Raw genomic sequence first — 8,624 nt, 5'->3', positions numbered from 1 at the left:
TGAGCTTCTCCTAGAAGAGAAGTAAAAGCATCAGAGAAAGAATTTTCATATCTTGCATGTTTTATTATCAGGCTTCATTTGTTGTCCTCAAATTTTATAGAAAAAAATATAATCTCATAAAAGTTTTTGTTTTATTAACTTTCATTAAAGATTTTGTTTTATTAACTTCTATGCCCACAGATTCCTGACCCTGCAGACATATTATTTGAGTGATTTCTAACCAGCTACCACAATTTGGTATGCTCTAAATTGCTTCAAGGCTGGCAATTGATCCCTACAGCTCCAGCAAAGATAATACAGTTGCAGTTTATCGTTTGGTCTTCAACTCTCTGTTAACTTGTCCTTACTCTGGCCCCTAAAGCTTCCTTGTCTGGATCACCTAACAGTCTTTCTTTCTCTATTGTTGCAAATGATGAAGTTGTGTTCTAGAATCACAGCTATTTAATGGAAAAGTCTACCTAAAACACACACATATCATTAAGATGTTTCATCTAATTATGCCGTAAGCCATAAAGGTATCTACTGTTTACCTATCAAGGAGGCCAGAAGTTATTAGTCCTAGGATAGTTGCTTCAGTGGTTCAGTAATGTTATCAGTGATTGAAACTTCTCTGATCCTTCTGCTTTGCAGTCCTTGGATGTTTTGCTATCTCTCTTGGTCACGAGAAAGCTGCCACAATTCCAAGCATCATGTCTTTATGTAATATCCAAAACCAAAAGCAAGGTTGGGGGAGGGTGGCAGGTAGTGGCCAGGTCTTTCTCTGGTCATACCTCATTTTTTATGAGGGAGGAAAATCCTGCAAAAGCCTCTTTTCCTTTCATTGTTAGAACTGTGTCACGTGTCTGCCTATCCCTTGAAAAAAATCCCTAGAAATGAACAGGATGCCATGTATTGGGGTTGGGTACATTGTCATCCAATCCCAATGGCTGGAAAAATTAGAGAAAGGTATTTGCTAGCCAACCAACAATATACATCTACATAGCTAGAACTCAATTGAATTTTAGGTCTCATGAATCTGCAATTAATTTACTGGGTATTTACTACTGTTAGATTGAAAGGCTGAATCTTATGTTCAATTTATCTACCTTTAAGGAAGGAAAAGTAGTTTTTAAGTTCTTTTTCTGTTTATCTGTTTCTACAAGGGCTTGATATAAACATTGTGGTTGATGTTTCCATGGTGATGAAAAACATTATCATCTAAGAGCATTCCTTTTGAACCTAACAGCAAAAGACACAGTTTAGATGATGATTACAGGAACAAACAAATACGGTTCTTGACAATTACAGAGAATGTGTTTTGAAGAAATTTGTTTTCCAGTTGATGTTATGTGTACAGTGTATTACTGAAGTTACATCTGCTTTTAAATTTTAAAATACCATCAACAGAGGTAAGAGTCTCAATTTTGCACTCAAATTTCCGAGGGAATCTATTAGAGGTGGTCTGTGTAATACTTCCTACTATAACTATTCTCTTATCTTTTCAGTTTGAAAGTTATGCTAAGATAAAAGAAATCTTTTAAGGGGGATGAGTTTAGCTCAGTGGTACAACACATGCTTAGCATGTAGGAGGTCCTGAGTTCAACCTCCAGTACCTCCATTAAAAATAAAAAATAAAAATGTTTTTTAAAACCAAAAAAAAAATGAAATCTTTTAAGATGGGCTGTTATTAGTTCATTCAACAGATATTTTTTGAATGCCTAGTAAATATGTGTCAGGCAGTGCTATAGGATTTGGAAATAAAACTGACAAAAATTAAATCCCTCCCCTCATGGAACTTATATTCTGGTAGTTAGGAAAGATAGAAAATAAAGGCATAAAAATATATATATAAGATCTCAACCACAAGCAGAATATAATAAGCGTTGGTGAGGATGTGGAGAAATTGGAACCTGTGCACTGCTATTGGGAATGTAAAATGGTGCAGGTGCTATAGAAAACAATATCGCAGCTTGTCAAAAACTTAAAACTAGAATTACCATATAATCCAGCAATCCTACCTCTAAGTTTAGAACCAAAAGAGTTGAAAGCAGGAACTTGAGCAGATATTTTTACACCTATGTTCATAGAAGCATTATAGCCAAAAGGCGAAAGCATCCATTGATGGAATAATGAATAAACAAAATATGATCTATAAAGTTGTCCCTTGGTATCCACAGGGAATTGGTTCCAGGACCTCCCTGGATACCAAAATTGTAGGATGCTCGAGTCCCTTATAAAATAGGGTAGTATTTGCATATAATCTAAGCACATCTTTCTGTATACTTTAAATAATCCCTGGATTGCTTGTAATATCTAATACAATGTAGATGCTATGTAAGTGTGACAGATGCAAGTTTTGCTTTTTGGACCTTTCTGTAATTTTTTTTCGAGTATTTTCTGTGTGCGATTGGTTGAATCCATGGATGTTGAACCCACAGATATGGAAGGCTGACTGTACATACAATGAAATATTATTCAGTCTTAAAAAGGCAGGAAACTCTGATATGTGCTAGAATATGCATGAATCTTGAAGACAGTGAAATAAGCCAGCCACAAAAGGACAAATACTGTCTGAGTCCACTTTTATGAAGTATATAGTAGTCAGATTCATAGAGACAGGAAGCAGGATGGATGCTTGTTACCAGGGACTGTAGGGGTCAGGGGGGTGGATGTTTTGTTTATCGGATACAACGTTTCAGTTTGGGAAGATGAAAAGAATTCTGGAGATTGGTTGCACAACAACATGAATGTATTTTCACACTACTGAACTGTACACTAAAATTTAGTTAAGATGGTAAATTGTATGTGTATTTTATCACAATTAAAAATATAAATAAAATGTCAAGTGGTGATAAGGACTATGGAAAAGATAAAACAAGAAAAGTGTGGGAGGACATGGGATGCGGTCAGACAAGACCTCCCTAATGAGTGATAGTTAAGCAGAGGTCTGAAGTACATGAAGGAGGGAACACACATCTGGGGGAGGAGCCTTTTAGGCAGATGTTAAAGCAAGTGGGGATGGTCAGAGGTAGGACCAGTTTGGTCTGTTTTAGGAATAGGGAGATTGCCAATGTAGCTCAAGCAAAGTAAGTAAGGAGGAGAGTGGTGAAGGTGGACAGGTCATGTTTCAGGTTATGACACTGAGTATGTATAAATGCATCCTTGTATGAATAAAATACGGGTATTATATTTCTTTGTAATTGTAGGCATAGTGTTGGTTTGTTTGAAAGCAGATGGCTATATTGACCTAAAGCATGTGTGTTCACTCTGTACCTCTACAGTTAACAGATGAACATTTGTATTGGCTCACACAGTGCCTAAACACTATTCAGTATAAGTCTTCCTCACTACCCCACAACCGCCCCTACTCTGCCCCATCCTGCTGTTCTACTAAAGGAATATTTTCCCATGTTTTTTAAATCACAGATTTAATATTGTGTTTGTATCTTCAGATAAAGATATGGTCAGAAATTAAACTTATTTTAAGAATTCTGTTACTGCAAACGTAAACTAAAAATGACAGAAATCAAAGTGTAAGCCTTACTGATTTCAGTATCACGGGTGATTCACTGGAATATATGCACTAAGGTGAGTTTCCCCAGTGTTTATAAATATCCAGCTACAGCTTTCTGTGGACTTTATATACAAAATTTTATAATACATACATGGTTCAGTATATAGTAGCTATAGTATGCAGTATAGAGAGTTATTGTTAAAGTACTGTAAGTTAACCCAAATTTTTACATGGAACTGAAAAAGAGAAAAAACCCAAAAGAAACCCTCTTCTAATTATGCCATAATGTATGACAGTGGAGCAAGCCTAAGGTTTAGCCTCAAAAGACCAGATTAAGTGTATGTTGTATTATTTACTAGAGGTATGTCCTTTGGGAAGTTATGAATCCTGTCTGAGCCTCAGTTTCTTCACTTGAAAATAATATCCACCCAATATGGTTGCTGTAAGGATTCACTGAGATATTGTAAGTAAAGCACTTGAGATACACAATAATTGTTATAAAATTATAAATCATGTATCATTGATAATGTCATTCAAATAGGAATCATTCATGCTTTTACTTGGTTCTGCTCTATCTAGGAGGGGAATAAGGGTGGAAATCTGATTAGAAGGAGCAGAGACATCGGGGGAATCTGTCTGGAGCTGCATTGGCATAGTAAACATACTGTTTTAGTTAGGTTATAGGTTTTTTGGGGGGCCTCCTGGGAAGTAGGACCTCCTGGGCACTACTATAAATTTAGTTATTCTGAAAATTATAGTGTATTTGAATGATTCAAAATCAGAGGAAATACTGTCATATATTATATTAGTATATATAGTAACTAATATTTACATATTGTATGTGTGTGTATATTTATAAAATGCTTACCAAGTGCCAGACACTTTTGTAATACTTTACATGCAGTGGTGTGTCATGTACCAGCTTGAGAGAGCCAGTTGTTAAAACATCAGGTATTCTGTGAGCTGATTGGCTTTATGTTGGTAGCTTAAAATTGGCCCTGGTAAGAAGTAGGCCATTTGCACAAAGCATCCTTATCCCCCAGGGTGATTGTTAAACATTTATCATCACATCACTATATCAAGAAATTTTAATTTCAAAATTACCCCATAAAAGGGATACCATTATTCTCATTTTAACAGATGAAGGAATGGAGGCTAAGGAAGTTAAGGTCAGTGGCCCATGGACACTCAGATAATGGGTAGCAGAGTAGGGATTTTAATTGCAGCAGTCAGGCTCTGGAGTTCATGGTCTTAAACATTTTGCATTGTTACTACTGATTACTCCCAAAGAAGTGTTCTCGCCTTGTAGTGTTTTCTGCAAAACAGCCTCACAATTTGAAGGTTGGAATGTCCTCTAAAAAAATCACCTTTTTGGTTCTTCACCAGCACCAGACAATATGGTCTGCTCTGGATTGGAAAGAGCCTGGGTCTCTCTCTGCATCTACATAACATTCACTGTTCTGCCTGAGGCTGATTCCTCACCAAAAAAGTGAAGAATTTGGATTTGATTACGTCTAAAGTGTCTTCGAGGTATAAAATTCTTATTTAACCAAAGCTTATCCATTCTGCCTCTGGGCCCTGATGTTTGGGGACTCGCATCTGCTCCACATGTATCCTATAGCTGTACCAGTGATTAAGCATTTGAGTCCACTGGTAGTTTTTCTCTAGTTGTTTCATACGTGTGCATATTTTTCACATAAATTAGGTAGGTTTTACACTATGCAAGTTAGACTTTAAGCTTTGTCATGGCAGAAACCCTGTTTCTTTGGTTCACTGGTGTAGACTCAGCATCTGGCTGAAATTAGACATTTGTTGAATGAATAAATAAAATTTTCTTCAATTCAGTCCAACAATTCAACTTCAAATCCACAAAGATGAATACTTATGGATATAGGTATTAATAATGATACTTATAGATAATACTTAACGGAATATATCGGAGGTGGAAAGAAATAGGAAAACTGAACACAGATCAGTTGTATGATGTGATGTAATGTGTCTATGTAACATACATATTTTGCATCTGTATACACAAAATATGAAAGAAAATGTGAGAAACTAGTAAGATTGCTTTCCTTTAGGGGTGAAGAGTGTGAGTTCAGTTGTAAGCCTACTCATAGTCTCTTCATAAGAGAAGATGCCATATCTTCTACTTTCACGGGGAGGGAACAAACTCCCCATGTTGGATCACTGATGGGACTTGACAAGTTATATAAAACATTCTCCTTAGCATAATAAGTGATCGGAGCATTCCTGCTGTTCCCCTTTCTAGTTAAGTTCAGGGCCAAAATGCCCCGCAGGGATGGCTTAGTGCCTTCTGTCTTCTGTGTTCAGAGTCATTAATCGTCAAGAACTATTTACTGAGAAAACTATGCTGGGAAGAACCTGGTTAGGGGTATGTAAAATCAAGGAAAAGCAAGTTACCTGCCACCATGTAGCCATAATCCCCACTTTGCTTGGTGATACACAGATGCAGAGCGATCTGAGAAGGCTTTGAGGGAATCTGACTGAAAGAATGTCCCCTCATTTTATCAAAGAGGATCCCCATCATTTTCCCTTCAGGACCTCAAGAAATACTTCTTTCATTTTCCAGTGTCATTCACTATAATGGGAATTTATTTCATTAAATGTTTTTCCATTAGAAAAGGTGTTCATGCTAATTTTTAAAACAGAAATAAAAAGAAACAGGGAAAAAAGAAAAAAAAAAGTCTTCCATTGTTTTACCACCCAAAATATAACCACCATTACTGTGAGACATTTGTTTCCATTTTCACTTTGTACAGTACTTTGTTGGTTTGTGTAGGAAGTAATCTGGGCATTTTGCCCAGTTTGGCTTAATTTTTGTTTATTTGTGAAGTGTCTTAGATTGCATTACACTTATTAAATCATTACTGTTATTAGCTGTTACTAATGGTATGTGATAATATGTTCTTCTCAATCTAGGATTGAAGCAATAAAAAGTTCCTCCCCTAAGGCAATCTCAGTTATGAAATGCTGCACAGAGGCGATATAACTCTAACTGCAATGAAGTTAAAATTCCCAGGATTGTGGTTCTTTAAGTATTTTTCTCTGTACTCATTGTTTAGTGCAAAATCAGAATGGTTCTCTTCCAGTCCCCCATACACTGTGGCCTTTTCTGCTTCCCCAGTTTTTCTCATCTCTTCAATTTTTCCTATCTCTACCTCTCAGGACTCAAGTCATCTTCAAAGACTGCCACCAATTTTACTTTCCACAAAAAGGTTCTCATCACTGTAACGTTCACACTAAACAAACGGATCTCTCATTCCCCGAACCCCTGCACTGCGTACTGTCTATACAGTTCAGGTGGTATTTATATTCTATTTTCTTTCTTTTTTATTGTGGTAAAAAACTCAACAACATAAAATTGACTACTTTAACCATTTCTAAATTCACAGATCAGTAATATTGTGTTCACATTGTTGTGCAACCAATCTCCAGAACTTTTCAACTTGCAAAACTGAAATTCTATTCCCATTAAACACCAGCTCCATATTTCCACCTCTTCTCCAGCCCCTGGTAACTACCAGTCTGCTTTCTGTTTCTATGAATTTGCTTACTCTAGATACCTCATGTAAGTGGAATCATACAGTATTTGTCTTTTTGTGATTGTCATTTCATTTATTGTATTTTACTTGATTGCAATTATTCACATATATATCTTTTCTTTCCTACCAGATTTAAAGCTACCAGAAGAATATTGTCACATACATATTCTTTTTTTTAATGTACATTTTCTGATCATTCATGTTGAATAGCACAGAAAATTTTTCATTAAATATGTTCAATAAACTCGTGTTAAATGAATAAAACTAGACTTTTAAATTTGACCCATACATAGAATTGCTTTAGCCACATGCCGTGCATACTGGTGGGGACCATGAGGCTACTTATGGAACATTTCTTACTCTCAGGTTTAAAAAAATTTTTTTTTCAACAAGTTTTAACTGCTGGCGGATTTAATGTAGATAATTTGTCTGGGAATCACTGGTACTAAGGGTTCCCTAAATACTCCTTTTTCTTTTAGGTTTCACACTGGAAATATACCCCATTTATTATGAGTACCTTTCATTTATCATAATATTTTATAGTCCTTTACCTAATTTAATAACTTAGGCAGCCAAATTACCTAATTTACCTAACTTAATGACATAGCTGCTAAATTTATCTTAAATAAATAAAAAATAGAACCACAGAATTTAAAAAACAAAATTCTCTGATTTTACATGTGAGAAAATTGAGTCCAGAGAGTTAGGTGTACAGAAGTATGTGAGATCATTGTCATTTCCCCTCTGTGATGGTACATTTCAGGCATCTACCAGTTGGGGAAGAAATTTTTGGTCAGACAGGTTTTCTTTGCAATCACATCATTTCCATAGGTGCTGAATGTTAGCAAGGGTGACTCTCTTTCTCCAAACCCTTTTTAGAGGCAAAATAATGCTGATTGTCCCACTCGATCAATAGTTCTGGAGGAACTCTGCTGAAACTGGAAAGAAGAGTGGTTGGCATGACAGATTTCTGTCTTCCTCCTTTAAGAAGCACAATTAAATGGTTCTGATGATTGGATGTCAGTGGTGACGGTGTTGGTAGTTCTTTTCTGAAAGTCACCATGGTGCTTTTAAGATCTTGGGCTCTGAAGATGCATTGTCTGAGTTAAATCCTGGCACTGAATCTTGCTTGCTGTGTGACCTTAGACTGGTTACTTCATCTCTCTAACCCTCAGTTTCCTCATCTGTAAATTGGGGATAGTAAGTGATACATACATGTAGGTGCAGACACTTTAGACACTTCATAACACTTGATTTAATGACACATCAGACTATTATATGTCCAGAAAATATACAAGTTCTTTCTATAAATTTGCTGCTTTTCGTTGAAGCAAATCTTTGTGTATGCTTGTGTATATATATATATCTATTGGGTTTGTTATTTATTGGGTATTATTTGTATGGAATTTAATATCTATCAACCATCTATCTCAGTTATCAATTCCTGCATAATAAGCCATTTCAATATTTAGTGGCCTAAAACCACAGCAGTCGTTTATTTGTTCGTGATTCTGCCATTTGGCCCATGTCTCTGCTCCATGTGGCATCAATTGGGAACACTTGAC

The 8,624-nt window shown here is 36.0% G+C and overlaps 1 long non-coding RNA gene across 2 annotated transcripts; it reads left to right on the top strand.

Moving 5' to 3' along the window:
- The first annotated feature begins 452 nt into the window (after nt 1-452).
- LOC140686034 (uncharacterized) lies at nt 453-7,120 on the top strand. Of its 2 annotated transcripts, none has more exons than XR_012059460.1 (5): nt 453-515; nt 1,143-1,388; nt 4,880-5,023; nt 6,683-6,817; nt 6,910-7,120. It is a non-coding gene; the product is annotated as an uncharacterized lncRNA (long non-coding RNA). The 2 variants fall into 2 exon arrangements; XR_012059461.1 differs by having other exon boundaries at nt 465-515; nt 1,226-1,388.
- Nucleotides 7,121-8,624: the final 1,504 nt, after the last annotated feature.

The sequence above is a fragment of the Vicugna pacos genome, chromosome 2 (assembly GCF_048564905.1).
Source record: "Vicugna pacos chromosome 2, VicPac4, whole genome shotgun sequence".
NCBI lineage: Eukaryota > Metazoa > Chordata > Mammalia > Artiodactyla > Camelidae > Vicugna > Vicugna pacos.
This window is presented reverse-complemented; position numbering and strand designations above follow the sequence as displayed.